The following is a 21,629-nucleotide window of genomic DNA, read 5'->3' on the forward strand; positions in this document are numbered from 1 at the left end:
AAGATTTTTTTAAATTTCTTGATTTTTTCTCAAGACAAGACAAGAAGTTGTTGTCAAGACAAGAATTCTTGTCTTGTCGACCCCTAGACCCACATCCAGGGGGTGGAGTGGAGACAATGATCAAAGCTGAAATAGGAATCCCCATTTTTTAGTGTAGATTTGGATTTCTCGTAAAAAAATAAGTAGATTTTAAAGGAAAACATTTTTTCGAGTTTTTGGTAAATGGCGCTATATCTAAAAGGAAAAAACAATGTATGTTGATACCCTATGTAGGTAAATAATAGAAATCTCGTTTGTTCTTCTGCGCCATTCCCCCTTAACCTCCAAACACCAAAAATGTTTCTCAAGATTTTCCTCTCCCAAATGTTTATCTTTTTTTTCTTCTTTTTGATTTATCGTCGAAGTTTTACATGCTTACAACACTGTTTGTCTCACTATTGTTTAATTCGTTCTAATCTTGGCTGCCCTGGACCCGTTTTTTGCTTTTAACACTGCGTTTAATGATCCTACTGCTTTGATACCTTTCAACAACCTATCTCTCTCTTCGTCTCTCTATTTGTAACGGTTACTCCAAGGTACTCAAATTCAGTTACCTTGTCAAATTTATAATCTTTGTCATTTGTCCGTAGAGTGATCAAGTTATTTTCTTCCACATTTTCTGCTCTCATTTCCATATTTATTTATTTATTAAGCGCAACAGGCCTTGTAGGCCTAGGGCTAAAATGTTTACATTTCTGATTACATAAATAATATAATAAATAACTTAATATAACTTACATAACTTATAAAACTTATAAATTTTATTTAATTACACTTCAGTTTTTTATACACTCCTTCACCACCTCTCTCCATCTCCTTCTGTCCAATGCTAGTTCTTTTCATCTCTCAATGTTACTTTTGTTCAAGATTTCAAACACACTGTCCTTCCATCTTTTCCTTGGCCTGCCTTTCCTCCTCTTTTGTATTGGTCTTCGTGAAAGTACCATTTTTGGCATTCGTTTACTTCCCGTTCTCTCGATGTGCCTTAAGTATCGTATTCTCTGTGCTTTGATCGTCGTCATAATCGTTGGCTCTTGATATAGTTCTTCCAATTCTTTATTGGTTCTTCTTCTCCACTGACCTTCTATTTTCACACCTCCATATATTGCTCTTTGTATTTTTCTCTCCCATCTTTCTAAATTGGTCTGTTTTTGACTTTTTGAGCACCCATGTTTCGCATGCGTATGTTACTGTAGGTCTGATAACAGTCTTATAAATTCTTATTTTTGTTTTTCTTGATACGTATTTGGATTTCAATAATGTGCGTAATGCTCCATATATTTTATTTCCTTTGGCTATTCTTGCCTTTATCTCCCCTTCTTCATGACCATTTTCATCTTTTTGGCTCCCAGGTAAATAATGTCTTTGGCTCTTTTGAACGCGTATGTTTTTTCTCCATCTATTTGTACTATGATGTTATTCTCTTTTTCTTTTGGGATATCTCCCATTATCATATACTTTGTCTTCTCTTCATTTATTTTAAGTCCGAATTTTTTGGCTTCTGTTATTATGTTTTTCATTATTTTTTGTAGTTCTTTTTTGCTTGTTGCTAATAGCGTAAGATCATCTGCAAATGCTATGCATTGGTGACCGTTTTTAAATATCGTTTCTTGCATATTTATTCTGCTTTTACTGATTATTCCTTCCAATGTTAGATTGAATGCCGTTGTTGATAGTGGGTCTCCTTGTCGTAATCCTTCCTTGGTTTCAAACTTTTTGGATGTATACCATTTCCAAGCTATTTCGTTTGTTGTGTTTTCCATCGTCATCTTTACCATCCTGACAATCTTACTTGGTATCCCCAATTCTTTCGTCAGTTCGTACATCTGCTGTCTGTTTACTGTGTCGTAAGCCTGCTTAAAGTCTATGGACAAAGCATATAGTACTGTTTTATGTTCGTAATAGGTAGTCTGTATTTTTTTAAGGCAAATATTTTGTTAGTCGTTGATTTGTTGTTTCTAAAACCTGCCTGGTATTCTCCCAGTATTTTTTCCGAATATTGACTTAGCCTTTTCCTTATACTTTGTGCCAAGATTTTGTAAACTATTTCTACTAGTGCGATGCCTCTGTAGTTTTCGCATAGCATTCTATCACCTTTTTTATGTATAGGGCATATCCTTGCTATGGTCTACTCTTCTGGCATTTTTTCTACTTCCCATATTCTTTTTATCAGGTCATATATCTCTTTCTGTAGTCTTTTCCCTCCTGATTTTATCATTTCGACCGATATTTCTGTTATTCCTGGGCTTTTGTTATTTTTCAAGCTCCTTATTTAGTTCTTTATTTCTTGTTCTGTGGGTGTTTCTATTTCTATCTGATCATCTTCAATTACACGGTTTGTTTCATTTTGTACTTCGATTTTATTTAGCAGTTCTGTGAAATAGTTTTGCTAGTTTCCCATTATTTTTTCCGGCTCATTTAGCAACATCCCCTTATCATCTCTCATATATGGGTTGTTTTTTTGATATCCTCTTTCCATTTTTTTTGCTTCCTGGTAGAATGATCTTATTTCTTTTTTTGAAATTTTTCTTCTATTTCTTTCAGTTTGTTCTTGTTGTATTTTCTCTTTTTGCTTCTACATTTTCTTTTCATGATTTTTCTCAATTCTCTGTATTCTTCTCTAGTGCTTTCTTCGTCATTTGTGAGATTTTTGAGTCTTACCTTTCTTATTGCTTCTGCTACTTCTTGACATTCTTCATCATACCAATCTTTTGTTTTGTGTTTTCTTTTGGTTTTCGCTAGGATTGCTTTACTTGTGTTCAAGATTGCTTCTTTTATATTTTCCCATTGTTTGTCTGGGTTTGACGTTTCTTGTTCCCTGATTAGTCTGTTGGTTATTCCCTGTTCATACTTCTTCTGTGTGTTGTTATCTTTTAGTAGTCCTATGTTCAATTGTTTTCCAATTTTTTCTTTTATTTTATTGTTTTTCTTTATGTTATGCTCGATTTTGTATTCTGATCTCACCAAGTAGTGGTCCGAGTTACAGTCCGCTCCTCTCATGCTCTTTACATTTATTACATTGTTTGCATGTTTCTTCTCTATTAAAATATGGTCTGTCTGATTTACTGTCTTTTTATCAGGGGAAATCCACGTTCTTTTATATATATCTTTTCGTCGTATTTTTGTGCTTCTTATCACCATTTGCCTTTCCGTCTACTTGGTTATTTCTTGGTTTATAGTCAGGTCATATTTTCTAGCTTCTTCTTAAACATTTTTGAACAAAGTTCTACTCTAAAACATATCAGAAACACCACATCATCTGCAAAACTTACGCACTGTTGTATTTTGTTAAGAATCGTGACGCTTGGCTGGATATTGGCTCCTCTAATTATCTTTACTAGTACTAGAATAAATAAGTCTATTGTCTCAATTGTTTTAATCCTCCTTTCAGGTTAAACCGATTTTTATAGGAATAAAAGGCAGATTTCGAGCATATAGTTTAATCATTCTTGTTCTGAAGCTATTTTGGGCGTCGAAACGTTAATAAAATCATTTGTTTAGTAAAATTGTGGCTTATTTCCCATCAAGATTAGTTAGTTTAATCGAATCTTGCCCAAGTATAATTTCGCTAACTTAGCATCATCAGGGGATTTCGTCAAAACAGGAAGATATCCCAGCAAAATGTAGATAACGTTTGTATGGCAAGAAAGTAATTTAAAAGATTAAGCAACTAATAAATAACATTAAACACAACTGAAAGAAGGACAAACAGATTAAAATTTAATTAAAATTTGCCGGATACTACATCTTGGCAAGGAAAATATAAGAACATTGTTCTTACATTTGCTATTATTTACACATATAGACGGTTTTATATGCTGTTGTTTACTTATTACGAGTAATTTGGTTTTCCGTATGTTCAGATTCAGACCTGCCTCCCTACACCTCTCAACAACACTATCAAGTAGTGTTTGCAGATCTTCTTGACTATAACCTAAGAGTACTGTATCGTCCGCATATCGCAAACTATTGATGACTTCACCATTCACACTTATACCTTCTTCTTTTACAGAAAGTGCATTTCTGAAAATTCTTTCGGAGTAAACGTTGAAAAGCAGGAGTGACAAGACGCATCCCTGCTGCACTCCTCTTTTAATATTAAGAGCCTGTGATTCCACACCATCTACTAAATCTGATGTTGTTTGATTCCAATACAAATTTGCAATTATGCGAATGTCTCTGCCATCCAAGTCAATGTCTTTTAGAGCTTCGATCATTATATAGTGCTTAACACAATCAAATGCCTTTTGGAAGTCAACAAAAAAAAACAGTATATGTCTACAGATATATCTCGACATCTTTGAGCAAGTACGTTCATCCCAAATAATGCCCCTCTCGGTCCAAACCCGGTACGGAAACCAAACTGTGTGTCACTTAGGTATTCCTCGCATTTACTGTAGACACGACCATGTATTACCTTCAGAAAATTTTTCAATAAATGGTTCAACAAACTGATGGTTCCATAATCAGCACAGGTTTTTTCTGTTGCTTCTTAGGTGGAGCTATAAACAGTGAATTGGATCTACCATTAGGTAGTTGTCCGCTGGTACAAATGGTATTGAAAAACGAAGTTATAGCCTCTAAAACATTTATAAGCTTGTATATTTCCGTTGAAATTTCATCAGGACCTGTCGCTCTGCCGTCTTTTAAGCTAAGCTTGTTTAAAATCGATAAAGAGCATATACAGGCCTAGATTTTGTTCATAGCTATTGTTTTGTATTAATTTTAGCATAAAAATTCGATCGGATGTTGCTCTTCCCTGTCTGAAACCAGCATGATATTCTCCTATTATCTCCGATTCATAAGGATTTAATCTGGTTCATATAATTTTTGTTATTACCTTATACACCACTTCTAACAGTGCGATTCCTCTGTAAGTTTCACATGTAGTTTTATCACCTTTCTTGTGAATTGGGGAGATGAATCCTGTGTTCCATTGCTCCGGCATTTTTTAGTGTTTTTATATTTTCTTTATATTTATGTCGAACTATTTTTTGCTGCAGTACATTTTACATTTCCTCCTACTTTTAATATCTCTGCTGCCACTCCGCTTTCTCCGGTGCTTTTATTATTTTTTTGGGTCTTTTATTACTGTTATTATCTCCACTTCTGTCGGTGCTTTTGTTTGTTGTGATTCTGTTTCTTGTATTTGTTATTGTTCGATTTAGTGTCCTCGCTGTTGCATTTCTGTTTAACCTTTATCGTTTGATAATTAATTCTTCAAAATACTGTGCCCATCTGTTAAATTTTTCTGTCTGGGCTCCCAGTAACCTACCGTCTTTATTTCTGCAAAATATTGTGCAATTATTTTGTCTCCGTGTTTATTTACTCCTTATAGTCCTGTCGCCAGGGGGGGTACAACGGCCTCCTGTATTCAGATGGACTTACCCAAGTTTTTTTTATGTATTTTGACCTGTAGAACACGAATTTTTTGGGTAACAGTTGATCCGGATGTCGATAAGATTGTTATAAACCAAGAAGTTGAGGAATCACATAACAGCGATTTCTCGCAAAACAAAACATTTTTTTGTATTTTTTGGGCCATTTTAACCAAAAAATGTTCCTACAAATTTTTTCGTAGGATGCATAGTTTTCGAGATAAACGAGGTTGAACTTTCAAAAAATCGAAAAATTGGAATTTTTGAACCCGAAAAACTTTTGATTAAAAAATAAAATAGCAATTCTGCTTACCGCATTTGAAAGTTCAAGTCAAATTATATCGGTTTTAATTATTTGTATTGCCAAAAATGTATTATTTTATTGTTAAAACAAAGCTATAAACACCTAGTGCTTGAGTGATGTTTCAATGATTTCTCATTTAAAATCGAACGAGTACGTAGAGGAGGTAAAATGCAAGCGGGGCTATTTCTAAGTAGCATGCAATAAAACGCATGTATTAGGCACGGGAAACAGTATGTGTTTATAGCTTTTTTTAACAATCAAAAAATAAATTTGTAGCAATACAAATATTCAAAACAGATATAATTTGACTTAAACTTTTAAAGGCGGTAAGCAGAATTGCTATTTTATTTTTTATTCAAACGTTCTTCGGGTTCAAAAATTGCAATTTTTCCATTTTTTGAAAGTTCAACCGCGTTTATCTCGAAAACTATGCATCCTACGAAAAAACTTGTAGGAACATTTTTTGGTTAGAATGACCCAAAAAATACAAAAAAATGTTTTGTTTTGCGAGAAATCGCTGTTATGTAATTCCTCAACTTCTTTGTTTATAACAATCTTATCGACATCCGGATCAACTGTTACCCAAAAAATTCGTGTTCTACGGGTCAAAATACATAAAAAAAACTTGGGTAAATCCATCTGAATTAAGAAGGCCGTTGTACCCCCCCTGGCGACAGGACTATTAATAAAAAATTATAATTTATTTTTGGAAATAATTTTCTTCTTGTTCTAGTTGTTTTTCCAATAATTTTCTCTTCTTTTGCTCTTCTTCTTTTGTTTTTATAATAATCTTTACTTTTTTCTGTATTGTTTCTAATATTTTCCATTTTTACTTTGTTCCTCTGCTCTAGAATTTTTTTGCAGTTCTCATCAAACCATTGTTCTTTCTTTTCTTTTTCTGTTTTCCCAATGTAAAGGTCTGTCATTTCTATCGCAGCTCTTTGTATTAGTTCCCATTCCGCTTCTATGTTCACCGTTCTCTTATTTATCTCTTCTTTTGTTCTTTTTTACCTCTTTATCTTAGAGCCGCTCTAATTGGAATTTTTTCCGTTGTGTTCCTTTTCTTGGTAGTTTGGGAATTTCTTGCTTACGTTTGACTATTGCCAATATAAATATGGTCGCTTGCAACAAACAAGAAGAACTGCTGTTGGAGTTAAAATAAAGAGAAAGATTAATACTCCAACAGAAGTAGAAAAGATCTTGAACTAATGTAACAAAAAAATAAAGGTGGCTTCTACGTTGAAAAGCTAAAGTAATGAAATACTACTTTGCAGTAGTATTATGTAAGGGGAGGAAAATGATAAGATGAAGAAAGTGAAGAGTGGGATGAACGGATAATAAATATATGAATAGACAGAGGCAAACTGAATGGAGTGGGCTAGCAAGAGACGCAAGAGAACTACAACTTGACACTCAAGGATGGATACGGCCAATTTGCATGCCTGTCGAAGACGGTAGCTCAAAGTAGATAGTGATAATAAAAAGGGAAATATTAAGATAAGAATTTTGTACTGAAAGGAATAAAGATGAATAATTGCTAAAGAAAAACAAATTAAATAAAACTAACAACTCATATGACTGCTGTCAAATATTAAATATATTTAATCAGTAAATGTGAACATAAAGGAATAATAAAAATAAATGATATACAAAATCTGTAAATATTTATTAAAAATAACTACCTAGATTTCACAATCTCTGAGTAAAACCAAATTGAATATTTGCTCTATTTGCTCTATCATAGATACATCACAAGAAAAGCGCGTAAACATAGCAGAGCTATCTCTGCTATGCTCCTATGTCCTACCCTAAAAGGGAGCAAAACTCTTTTCTTGAGCACTAAATTATGTCACGTATATGTCGCAGCTACAGAACAACACTCTTTTCTTAAGCGTTGAAAGATTTCAGATATATGTTGCAGCTATGGAGCAAAACTTTTTCTCATGCATCAAAATAATGTCTCTTATCTGTAGCAGCTATGTAAAACTATGTCTCGTAGAGTGCACGTTGAGAAAAATATTTACAATAAAGTTGCTTCTTTAACTTTATATTATTGTAGACAGTATTTTTGACTCTAAAATGACAAAGTTAACGCTTTAACAGGATATACAATATAACAACAGTCCTGTTATATGTATATTAAAAAATTATATACCTCTTACTTATATATAGGGTACAACTCATATGAGACTTTTACCAAATGGTTATAGTACGCTTGCTACGTATAACTACATTACAGTCGGAAAAATGATAGAATACCCATGCTGCCGTGCTTAGCGAAAACGCCGTATCTGCAAAAATCTGAAAAAATTTCTAACCCAAATGTGCATATGTATCTTATTTGCTTACTAAAAATGACGTAAGTTAAGCCAAAACACATTAAACACACCGCATCTTATGCCGTATCCTGTGCAAATTTATACGAATTCTTAAACAAAAATCGATTTTACTCGAATGTGATGTCTCTGTAGATACGGCGTTTTTGCTAAGCACGGCAGCATGAACGAACATATAAAACATGCTGTATTTTCCTGTCACCGTGTCACAAAGAAAATTGTCCAGTGCAAGTACATGTAACAATAATTATTATATGTACTTGCGCTGGCCAATTTTTGTGTGACACGGTGACAGAAAAATACAGCGTGTTTTATATGTTCGTTCATGGGTATTCTTTCATTTTTCCGACTATATAAACCGATGAATATGAAAAACTATAAATAAGCAGGCACAAGCCTGACTAAGGGAAATACAAGAAAATGAGTTACGCGAAGTTAAATATACAAATGAATGTGAAGCAAATTGAAGTTCAGATAAATACCTATACAACGACCTGAAGTAACCGAACAAATGAAGTAAAGTGAACAAACAACAAAATATCTGGGAAACGAGCAACTAATACAACCTAAATTTAAATAATGACACGAAATCGACCTAAATTAATAATAAAATATAAAAAGTAATAACCTTTTGGCAAATACGCCGAGCTCAACGTACAGTACCGCAAAATTATACATGTTTGGGAACTTACTAAACTTATATGTACCTATATTAAAAACCAAATAAATGCAACCTAAATCTTAAACAAAGTAATTAGTAAACATAGTGCATCAAATAAATGTCTGAGATATAAAAACACAATAGTTACTCAACTTCACAAGACTGATTGTTCCCAAACAAACCCAAACGACTCCTAAAGAGGTTACTGCTGCTTCTCCGGAAATGAGCACCAGGATGGTGCAAAACCATGCCTTCTGTAGGCCCAGGTGCAAAGACGAAAACGAGCTGGAACGCCCCAAAAACTTGTTCCCCTAAGTGACTAATGGTTGGCTCTTGGTGTTGTGAGATGTTTTTAAGTTTTCACGTGAGTGGCTAAAAACCATTTCCCGTTTACTTTAATTTCTTAAGTGTAATCAAAGGAAAGAAAGAAGAAAAACGAGGAAAGAGTTTTTAGGATAAATCATAATGTAAAAAGGGCCATTAACTATACACAAAAAATTACTGAATTATTGAAGTCTTGACAAAATTTGACCTTGACAAGAATTTATGTGTTATTATTGAAGTCTTGACAAAATTTGACCTTGACAAGAATTTATGTGATAATTTCTAATTACAGACATGTAGATTTGGGAATTCACCTGTAAATTTTGACCCCAATTTGTCATACGTCACTCACGAAGTTCCAACCAAAAGTGACCAGAAATTTCTCTCTCCCTCAAAATTAAGACTCGGAACCAACGAACTTTACAATACTACTAGGTGCCGTATTGTGCGTTCCGTACACAGAAGGGTGACGTCACGTAAATAGATAATTACGAGAAAATTAAAGAAATTAATTAAGAGATCAAGAGAAATAATTATAAAAATATTTAAAAAGTTCAAAACTAATTCCGTAACGTGTGCACCGTTACACACTGTCCACATCTGCTCCTCTGTAGCTTCTACAATCAGTCACGGATCTGTTGTGTTTTCGTTCAATGAGGACATGGTCTATTTGGTTTCTCGTTTTCCCATCAGGAGAGATCAAGGTTATTTTGTGTACACCTTTTCTGATCAAATTGGGTACTTACTGGCTGAAGGATATGTTCCATTGAAAGTTCTATTAGTTCTTTGCCATTGTCATTATTTTCTGTATGTACCTAGGCATTTACCCCCTGTTATATTCATATAAATTACTTCTCTTCCTACTTTTGCATTCATAGCACCCACCACTGATTTTATGTCTTACTTTGGTATTTTTCCAATAAGCTCACCGAGTTGATCATAGAACTTATTTTTTGTTTCGATGTCTTTTTCTTCTTTAGGAGCATGTGCGTTAATTATGGTAGTTTTATATTTCCGCGCTTTCTATATTTCCCGTCTTCATAGGACTTATTTTTTGTTTCGATGTCTTTTTCTTCTATAGGAGCATGTGAGTTAATTATCGTGGTTTTTCTATATTTCCCGCGCAATCTTACATAGGACAGTCTTTTTGATATTGGTTGAAAGCCAGTTAGTACTCGTCTTATTCTGTCATCGGCACTATAAAACCCATCCCCACGTATCTATTTGACCCGCTACTTTTAAAAGGAATACTTTTCCCAACTTTTACCATCTCACTTCCCAGTTGCTTGCTCACTTCTTGCAAGGCCATTATTTCGATTCTATATTTCTCACGTATCTCATCTAAATTTAATGCTCCTTCCGTGTAGGTCCCTCTTCCGTTCCATGTGCCCACTTTCAATCCATTTACAATTAGTTTTTTTCATTACTCATTACAATATAGGAGTAGGTATAGCAGTTACAATAATTATTATTCTTATTGGCGATTAATTAGATAGTAATAAACTTTTCATGAATTATAGTTATAGTAAATCCTACTATATGGTAAAAGAACAAAGACAAATTATTATAAACATAAAAAACAAACACGTATGGGCCATTCCACGAACATACGCCTGTTTTGGATTACTTCGACAACGAATATTTTACTGTGCAACATAAGAAGTACGAAAGTAAATGGCGCTAATAATTATAATTATTCTAATAAACAACAATATAATTTGCAATTTACTTTCGTTCTTCTTATTTTGCACAGTAAAATATTCGTTGTCGAAGTAATCCAAAACAGGCGTATGTTCGTGGAATAAGTAAAAACAAAAAAACGTCAAATTAATTGGTAATATTTCGTATTTAATCACATCATTTGTCACGAACATTGTTGTTTGTTTGGGTTTATATGACTGCGGACACTAAATCCATTCGCCAATCACGAACATTTAAATAAACTCGACTGATATTTTATCATTACTATTTAACCATATTTTTTAATTAATACGTAATCTACAACTTTTATTACTTATTAACTTTTGGTTAAAAATGAAAAAAAGTCATGACCCCGACGTGATTTGAACACGCAACCTTCTGATCTGGAGTCAGACGCGCTACCGTTGCGCCACGGAGTCTTGAAAATAATAAATATTGCTATTATTTACACAGTATTGGCAGCTAATTGCATCTATACTCATTGACAATTAATAGACAGACGTATATTAAGTATGTAGGTATTGCTATTGCTAATGAATTTTTTAAATTACATACCTACTTTTACATACTTTGTGAAAAATTTCACAGTAGTAGTATTTTTAAAATGACATACAAGTGTTCGTAATAGAGTTAGTTATTTATTATTTATTTTTACATTGCTCCCTGGCGAAAATATTCATTAAATAATATTATATTTTTATTGGATACAGAATTATTTATATTTTGGTAATATCAGGTACGATGGTATTTGAACCATGAATCAACAAGTAAATTCGTTTTGAAAACCTATCATACTAGTTCATTTTATTTTTAAATATACAGTGGAACCTCGTTAACTCGGATTAATCAGGACTGCGGCCGATCCGGGTTATCGAAAATCCGGGTTAGCCGGAGAAAATGGTAAAAATTAATAAAATACAGCATACTTACAGATAAACTCCGTTATAATTGAAATAACATGAAATATATATATATGCACAGTACACATCTAAATTACGTATCAATTACGTCTTTATCAATTAGTTTCTTTTCCGTTGTCACTACAACATTTTTACGTCTTGTTGCCATTACGTAGACAAAAAACACGCAAACACAAAATATGAATAGATTTACGAACGATTACAGAACGGAAGCGAACAATACGACTGTACTGTGATGTTATGTTATTTAATAACTGTGAAGACTAATACCATTGTTTAAAAAAATAATTTTTTAATAGTTTTTTAGTCTTTTTTAAACAATGCTAAGAGAGTTTAAAATAAATAAAGGATATTACAGGTGCCTGTTGTTTCCCATAACACAACAATGAACGTCGTGTGCCATGAGTCATTTTTATCATCGTATATGTAGTTCAAATTACACAAATACCCATTATATCTCAAATATTATATTACATACATTTTTATTGATGAAATGTTTGTCTGATAAAAGTCGGTCCGGGTTAGCCGGACTTCCAAGTTATCGGGGGCCGACTTATCGGGGTTCCACTGTACCAGTATATGCAAAATTTAAAAGAAAATTCAAAAATATGCAAGTGTACGTTAATTCTCCTACAAGGATTACAAAAACTACATCTACTATAATCGATTAGGTATATTATTGTCTCAGATTTCTCACCCCTTGATGTCTGCTCTACAGTTATTAATGCGGGACTATTTGACCATGAAACAGTCTATACGAAGTTTAACATCTTCAGCAAACCCTCCTCAAAGACCCGACGTTTAGGTAGGATTTTTTCGGCCCAGAATTTTCGTAAATTCCAAAATTTATGCTTAACTTCAGAGTGGCACTTTCCTTATATATAGACGTGAACTATAATTTCAGTATTTTTCTAGATAAGCTTCTCCGCATCTTCAATAAGGCATTTTCTCTAATTACTATTAAGCCAAAACATCGGAAACCTTGGGTTACGAAAGGTATCCGCATATCAGCCAAGAATATGCGCTCACTACTATACATCAGGAAATTTACTACCAACGTTTCTGTCACTGAATATAGTACAGGACAACATATCCAAAACTTGTCAAATCAGCTAAAAAAGTGTTGAATTAGCGACCGTCATCGCTTCGGCGAAATAAGTTTTTGAAATGAAAACTTCCTTAGAGACAAAAAAACAGTAAATCCTTTATAAAAGGTATATATTTAAAATCTAAAAAGGGCTACATCACAATCACATAACTAGTTTTTGACTGGTTTACCAGTCATCGTCAGTGCTGACGTGAAGTTTACATGCTAACCACCAAGATATAGTTTAACAAAAATATGTGGGTCAAAGCCCTGTATAAGTGGTCCCTTAAGGAAACATCGGTTGAAAATGCCAACTAGAGCATGGATGTTTAAAATATTTTAATATTATGCTCCAGGTAACATCTGAGCTGTGGTTTGACTTGATTACATGGTGAAAGTCTGGCAGCAAATGGCAATGAAATGGGTGACAGAACTCAGATTTTGCCTCAGAACGATGACAAGAAAGAAATGACAGTTCCACAGGAAGTTGAAAAATTAGCTTTTCATATTTAAAGACTATGGTGTACAACTTGTTAAAATTAGAAATTATGTAACAACACACTCCATTGTAAAAATTATCATTTGGAAGTCAGTAAACTAAATGGTTCTAACAAATTAATTTTTGAAGTCAAAGCTTTTTTGGGGAACGTATGCACTTTTTAGATGGGGAAAAAGGTTGAATTAGCGACCGTCATTGCTTCGACGAAATAAATTTTTGAACTGAAACCTTCTTTAGGGACGTTGTGCACTTTTTATATGGGGAAAAATGATTAAATTAGCGATCGTCATTGTTTGACGAAATAAATTTTTAAAGTGAAAACTTCTTTAGGGACGTTGTGCACTTTTTAGATAGGAAAAAAGTAAAAAAGTATTGAGTTTGCCACCGTCATCACTTTGCCGAACTAAATTTCGTACGTATATATATATATATATATATATATATATATATATATATATATATATATATATATATATATATATATATATATATATATATTACGTGTATGTATACAAAAATGGTATAGAACGTACGCAACGCGTATATAATATAGCACTTCTTTTTGGATGGGGAAAAGCATTGAGCTCGTAATAATTTATATACTATAAGAAGTTTTTACTTCTGTCGGCACTCCCAAGAGTGCTTTTAATTGTTTTTTAATTGCAAAAAATAGCAGTAAGATATCTATTTGGCCTCAGAAGATCTACACGTTGCAGAAGTTACTTCAGAGATCACGGAATTTTAACACTTCCATCTTTATGTATTCTAGAAACGGTTTCTTTAATTCGTAAACACCTTCATGTATTTCCAGCAAGGCGTAATCATCTTTACTCAACCAGAAATTCAATCTTTAATTTTTATTTACCGATCCTATCCACTGAGTTAATAAAGAAATCTATATTATATTCAGCAAATAAACTATACAACCATCTCCCTTTACAAATTAAATCTGCAACAACTTTCCCAAAGTTCCGTAAAATGACAAAAGCCTATCTAGCTAAAAGATCATATTATTCAAGAGAAGAGTTTTTTAATGAATAACTAAGAAAATTGGGTTTCATACACAGTAGCGTAAACTTGTTAGTTCCTAATGTTGTATTTTTTTGTTTGTTGTAAGTATGTTCAATTTGCAATTTATATAAATTGTGCAATAAATTGCTTTTGTCTTTGCTTTTATGTCTCATTCTACAGAATATTGACGATTTATCTAATTTTAGTAAATTGTAGTTGTTATTATTTGTTATTGATATTAGTTTTCTTTTGACTGTATGTAAGCTTACAACTCTTATACAACTTATAAGTCTACAACTCTGAGATGTTCTTATGAATAGTTCATCATTTGATCAAGAAACAGCGAACCTCATATAAAATGAGTCCGCTTACGTTATTTTAAGTCCACTTGAACCGCGGGTACTTATTCGATACCATTTTTTATCTTATTTATTTATTATTTATCCAGCAGGTGTGATATTCGAGACCCTATCACCTCCTCCAAGCGCACAGTACTTGAATCGTTTATTTCAGAAAGGGGTCAAGTCACAAAAACCTGCTTTTGAGGAAAACAAAAAAAAAACGTGTTTATATCCAACAAAATTTTTATTTATATAAAATAAAAATTCTCACTAATAACCTGTAGTGTTTGTCAAAAAGTATCGTATTTTTCAAAAATTTATCTTGTTAATTTGTTTAAGAAAAAAATAAATAATTTGTTGCACTTGACCCCTTTCTGAAACAAAGTTGGTGTTTACATTCAACAAAAATTTTATTTATTATATAAAATAAAAATTCTCACTAATAACCTCTAGTGTTTGTCAAAAAGTATTATATTTTTCAAAAATTTATCTTGTTAATTTGTTTAAGAAAGAAATAAATATTTTTTTGCACTTGGCCCCTTTCTGAAATAAAGTTGGTGGTTACACAATTTTTAAGCAAGGAGTCATGCGTTGTTTGGCCCCTTTCTGCACTAAACGCTAATTTCTCTGTGCTGCCAAGGCAACACCAATGGCAGCAATTGATTCCTTTCTGCAACAAAAGCTGTATTTACGTTTAAATTAAAAAATTCAACCAAAAACTCATTTTGTCAAAATTAGTCACTTGAGCCCTTTCTGAAATAAACGATTCACTTCCTCTAGCAAGAGTTGCTTGCCCTATCAGTTGTTGGAGCGGGTCCTGTTTGGAGTGGACCACTCACTAGTCCACCCTTCCTGAAAAGATTTGAAGCTGTGGTAAGTGGCATAGGCGTAACTTATACGCTTAACACCATACCCCTCAGAGACCTTCCAGTAGTTGTAACCCCCCCTTTCCAGTAGTTTTAACCCCCCCTTAGGATCATCCTGGTTACGCCTATGGTAAGTGGTTTCGACCAGAAAAAGTCCAGACCCATGGATCATAACTATTAACCATTTTTTTAAGAGTCAAGTACAGTCGGAAAACTGAAAGATTACCCATGAACGATCACATCAATCAAATTTATTAAAAATCACTTATTTTGTCGAGGTTTTAATAGTCCAGGGCGGATCTGTTTTGAGATGGACGTTGAGAGGTGACTCAAATTTTTTTGCAGAAATTGCTTGAAAATAAATCAAATAATAATATTTGAGTTATCCTCCCTCTCAAAAAGGTGCGGAACATTGTTTAAATAATCAAAATGTCAAGAATTGAAGTAAAAATTCGATTTTTTTCTTCGTTTTTTGATTATAACTTTAACAGTATTCATTTCCGAGAAAAGTTGTACTGACATAAAAGTTGCGTAATTCAATTTACTATAATATAAAATTGGTTAGAAATTTAAAAAATAGTCACCCTAGTTGCAAAATAGCAATAATTGCGAAAAAACCATACAAAAACAAGTATTCGCATTTAACGTTTTTCAACCATTTATGCTACACTTAGGACCTTCATATTTCACCCAGAAAAACTATATGATACAGTAAAACAATACTGTAAATTTCACTAAGATCGGTTCAATAAATTTTGCAAAATAAATTTGGCAATACAGCTTTCGCAAAAAAAATTCATTTATTCAAAATGTTACAGGACTGAAAATAAAGCAGATAGCAAGTTTTTTTTTGCTTATAGAAGTGTACTGTACCTTTCATTTGCAATTATCAAAATTAAAATCGATTAATTACCACGGCGTCAGAAAATTTTTGAAATATACAATAATTTTTGGTGCTACGCGCAGGACAGCGGTGTTCGATTCACACAGGTTGATTTCCACCAAAATTTCTTCCAATCTTTATCTAATATATTATTTTCTTACTCTATATTTTGTTGTATTTTAATTTTTTAATTCCACAAAAATAAAACTAATTTTATTATTGTTTGTGAAATATTGTTTAAACAATTGCATATGTTTAAAAATAATAAAATTTTATTACTTAAATTAAAATATATGAACAAAGAAAGTTTTTGTTAATAAAAGTGTTATTTCAAAGGATAGAATATGTGTTTTTATTTTGCAATAAACAAATTTATTTATTTATATCGAAATGTCATAAAAATTAAAATTTATCAAATATTATCAAAGGTCATTGGAATGCCCAATCAGAGCAACCTATCCGCTGTCCTGCGCGTAGCACCAATAATTAATGTTTATTTAAAAAAAATCCTGACGCCGTGGTGTTAAGCGATTTTAATTTTGCGAAATTGCAAATGACAGGTACAGTACACTTCTATGTATATGCAAAAAAATTTTCAACTTGCTATCTGCTTTATTTTCAGTCCTGTAACATTTTGAAAAAATGATTTTTTTTTACGAAAGCTGGATTGCAAAATTTATTTTGAAAAATCTATCAAACCGATCTTAATGAAATTTACAATATTGTTTTACTGTATCATAAAATTTTTCAGGGTGAAATATGAAAGTCCTAAGTGTAGCATAACTGGTTGAAAAACGTAAAATGCGAATACTTGTTTTTGTATGTTTTTTTCACAATTTTTGCTATTTTCCAACAAGGGTGACCATTTCTTAAAATTTTAACCAATTCTATATTGTAGGAAATTTAATTACGCAACTTTTATCTCAGTACAACTTTTCTCGAAAATGAATACTTTTAAAGTTATAATCAAAAAACCAAGAAAAAAATCGAATTTTTCCTTAATTTTTTGACATTTTGATTATTTAAACAATGTTCCGGACCTTTTTGAGAGGGAGGATAACTCAAATATTATTATTTGATTTATTTTCAAGCAATTTCTGCAAAAAAGTTTGAGTCACCTCTCAACGTCCAAATGTACTAATATTTTTACAGATGCGCTCTGGTCTATAAAGTTTTCAACCTAATATAAATTTTATAAATATTGAAAAATATTCCTAAAATATATTTAATTGAAAAATTATTGGACCATTTCCCTGGTAACACCTCCATGGCTTCTAAAAATTACAAGCCAGATGGATGCTGAAGCGAAGAAGACAAGAGGGAATTCAAAAATTACAATTCACGACCCCGTCTGTTCAGCTGGTAAATTCCAACGGAAAATAGACCTAGTTACTCAAAGGAGTAAAACTAATATAAAATTAAATAAAAATGTGTACCATTTTTATTCAGTTGCAATGCGGAGGCAAAACTGTCATATTTTTCACTTAGAAGAGAGAGCGCAAACCAGCACTATAAATCGACGATTTTCGACTCTATTTGGAGTCATCATCAGAGAAGCGTAGGTTTGCTGCTCTCTGCCCCAAGTGACGAAACTCCGAGAGCTTATCCCCGCATTGCAACTGACGTTTATGGAGTAGGTGTCTAACGACATCTGGTAACTGAAAGTCAAAGTTTTCAACCTAATGGAAATATTAAAAATATTGAAAAATATTAAAAATTTTCCTTATAGAAATAAAACTGGTATACATTTTTACACTAGTTTTACTCCTTTGAGTAACTAGGTCCATTTTCCGTTGGAATTTACCAGCTGAACAGACGGGGTCGTGAATTGTAAGTTTTTGAATTCCCTCTTGTCTTCTTCGCTTTAGCATCCATCTTCAGCTTGCAATTTTTAGAAGCCATGGAGGTATTACCAAGAAAATGGCCCAATAAGTTTTCGATTAAATATATTTTAGGAATATTTTTAATATTTTTCAATATTTTAATATTTCTATTAGGTTGAGAACTTTAAAACTTTGACTTTCAGTTACCAGATGTCGTTAGACACCTATTCCATAAACGTCAGTTGCAATGCGGGGATAAGCTCTCGGAGTTCCGTCACTTGGGGCAGAGAGCAGCAAACCTACGCCTCTCTGATGACGACTGCAAATAGAGTCGAAAATCGTCGATTTAGAATGCTGGTTTGCGCTCTCTGTTCTAAGTGAAAAATAAGACAGTTTTACCTTCGCATTGCAACTGAAAAAAAATGGTACATACATAGTTTTATTTTTTACTTATTCTGTATTTGCTGTCTTTTTTTATAAATAACAAACGTTTGTTATAGAAAAAAACAGCATATACAAAATAAGTGATTGATGTGATCGTTCATGGCCCGTAGTGTGACCAACTTCAATTCAGTTGAATTCGGGACAAGGCTGAAAAAAATACCTGATATCCGGGACTTTTCAATGAAAATGGGGCCATTTTTTTAATATAAATATTTTATATCATCGGTACCACATGGGGTTCCTCAGCGAATACACTTAGGTCGACAGCACTGGGACTCGTGTATCCAGTTGCAGAGTATTGTGCATCGGTATGGCTCAACAGCCCACACACCAAACGTGTTGATGCCCAACTAAACCAGACTTTACGTATTATATCAGGTACAATCAAGGCCACACCAACGTATTGGCTACCAACACTAAGCCACATAGCCCCCTCACAAATCCGTCGAGAACATGCTCTTGTCAGGGAGTATACTAAAGTTAACGCCGATTCTGTACTCCGCTCTCACGTTGATATTAACGACAGAGACATAAGTAGGCTTCGTTCAAGAAAAAACCCTCTGGATTCTGCAAGGATACTAATTGAAAGGAATTTCGAAATAACCGACCGTTGACAAGAAGATTGGGAGAAGAATGCTCCACCTGACATCCGAAATATGCCACGTATTACAAGCAAACCAGAGGGCTTCAATCAACCAAGACAGATCTGGACTACACTAAATAGAATTAGAACCAACTGTGGTAGGTGCTCTGACTCACTTTTTAGATGGGGAAAAATACCTTCTCCAAATTGCGATTGCGGTGCTGAAAGACAAACGGTTAAGCATTTGGTGGAGGAATGCCCCATCAGATCGTACAGTGGCAATTGGTCCGATTTTTTAATGGCGACCAATGAATCGATTCAATATATTTATCAACTAAATTTTCGTTTATAAAAATTAATTATTATTATTTTTTAATGTATTGTGATCTTTATTTTTATACAAAAACTGTGATAGAGCCATACGCTAAATAAATAAATAAATATCATCATTTTATTGATTATTTAACATTTTTGTGTTGACAATGATAATTCAGACGCGATTAAGCCACAATTGATTGTAATGATAATTACATATTTGTTAGTTTTTGACGTTTCGGCTTCAAATCTGGAAATCGTTATCAAAAAAGGAAAAATTAGAAAATCAACTAATGTTGGATTTCCATGTAAATATAACAAGTTATTATAAAAATTTAATTATTATTTTACAACCAATTGTGGTTTAATCCGATCAAAAATATAATTGTCAAACATGCCACAAGAAAACAGCTTCAGAACATTTTTTGTTGATCACTTCTTACTTACAGTAGGAAAAATGAAAGAATACTAATGAACGAACATATAAAACACGCTGTATTTTCCTGTCACCGTGTCATACAAAAAATTTGCCAGAGCAAGTACATGTAATAATTATTATTACATGTACTTGCGCTGGGCAATTTTCTTTGTGACACGGTGACAGGAAAATACAGCGTGTTTTATATGTTCGTTCATGGGTATTCTTTCATTTTTCCGACTGTAAGTACTATCATATTTGTCGAAACATTGAATTAGAAGAATAACGTATTCAAAATTTCAAAATAGAATTTTACCAAAACGTCGAAAATTCGGATGGCCCGGAAGCCTTGTCCGGGACGCCAGGACACGACTTAGTAATTCGGGCCATGTCCCGGATTTTTCGGGCTAGTTGGTCACACTATCATGGATAATCTTTAATTTTTCCCACTATAAGTAATCTACTTATTACTTATTACCTTTTGGTCAAAAATGAAAAAAAGTCATGACCCCGACGTGATTTGAACACGCAACCTTCTGATCTGGAGTCAGACGCGCTACCGTTGCGCCACGGAGTCTTATAAACAATAAATATTACTATTATTTGCACAGTATTGGCAGCTAATCACATTCTAGTCCAGAGAAATAAGATTTTTCTCGTGACACATCCCCCTCCAGCAGTGCCGGTTTATCCACTGGGCGCCCAGGGGCCCGGGCCCCAGAGGGGCCCGTTCCTTTTAATTATAAAAAAAATAAAGTCGCTAAATAATTTACATATTCTCTGAAAAAATCTCATACGCAGATACGCCAATACACTGCAAACGCCTTTGTTCTATTGTTACATCTCTTCACGCCTATACACACTACACAGTGTCGTAGCCTAGCTCCCGTGTCAGTGTTTGTGACGGGGTCCTTTTCCAAAAACTACAGAAAGTTGTCAGATTTCGCCATGTCATTGATTAAAAACTACCCAGGTAGTGTCTTTATGTATTTTTGTCTTTATGTATTTTTTAGCATGTTTTTTGCTTGTCATGTGTTGTTTTGTGGAACTTTCTGTTTGTTATTTATGTTTTTAAATGTATGTTTTGGATTATTTTTACGTTTGCTATTCTTCTTGCTTATTTAAAAAAATACTTTATGGATTTTACAATAAACCTTTATAGTTAATACATGTGTTTTCTTGTTAAAAAACTGACAACGAATAACAATGAAGGGGCCCCTAAACCTCCAGTGCACAGGGCCCGAAGTTAGGTTAAACCGGCACTGCCCTCCAGGCCGAGACCAAATTTTTTGAATAGTACGGACATCTATAATAATAATCTATATGTTTCCTGCAGCCGATTTTGATGATATACATAGTTATAAACAAATGAAGATCAAAAAACGGTAAATTTTCGCTTTCTTGGTCTATTAGCAAAAATTTCACCATTTTAAACAAATTTGAGAGTAAGAAACTTAAAAATCGTATAAAAAACTTCAATATCGCGTTCACTGAATATGTCTATCCTTATTGGTTGCTTAGAAAATTGCAAAATAAGTCATAAATTCTGGGTTTTTGTAAATATTCATAACTTATGTAAAAATTAACTTAGAACCTTCTTATTATACAGAATGCTGAGACTTCTGGTGCTTAAATTATACCCTAAATTTCAAAGCAATTGGTCAAATAGTTTAAAAGTTATTTAATTTGTTTTCCC

General features: G+C 33.0%; 2 non-coding genes across 2 annotated transcripts; both read right to left on the reverse strand.

Moving 5' to 3' along the window:
• Nucleotides 1-11,090: 11,090 nt before the first annotated feature.
• Trnaw-cca (transfer RNA tryptophan (anticodon CCA)) lies at nt 11,091-11,162 on the reverse strand. Its single transcript has one exon. It is a non-coding gene; the product is annotated as a tRNA-Trp (tRNA).
• A 9,276-nt stretch (nt 11,163-20,438) lies between these two features.
• Nucleotides 20,439-20,510, reverse strand: Trnaw-cca (transfer RNA tryptophan (anticodon CCA)). Its single transcript has one exon. It is a non-coding gene; the product is annotated as a tRNA-Trp (tRNA).
• Nucleotides 20,511-21,629: the final 1,119 nt, after the last annotated feature.

Source organism: Diabrotica virgifera, chromosome 7 (genome assembly GCF_917563875.1).
Source record: "Diabrotica virgifera virgifera chromosome 7, PGI_DIABVI_V3a".
NCBI classification, from domain to species: domain Eukaryota; kingdom Metazoa; phylum Arthropoda; class Insecta; order Coleoptera; family Chrysomelidae; genus Diabrotica; species Diabrotica virgifera.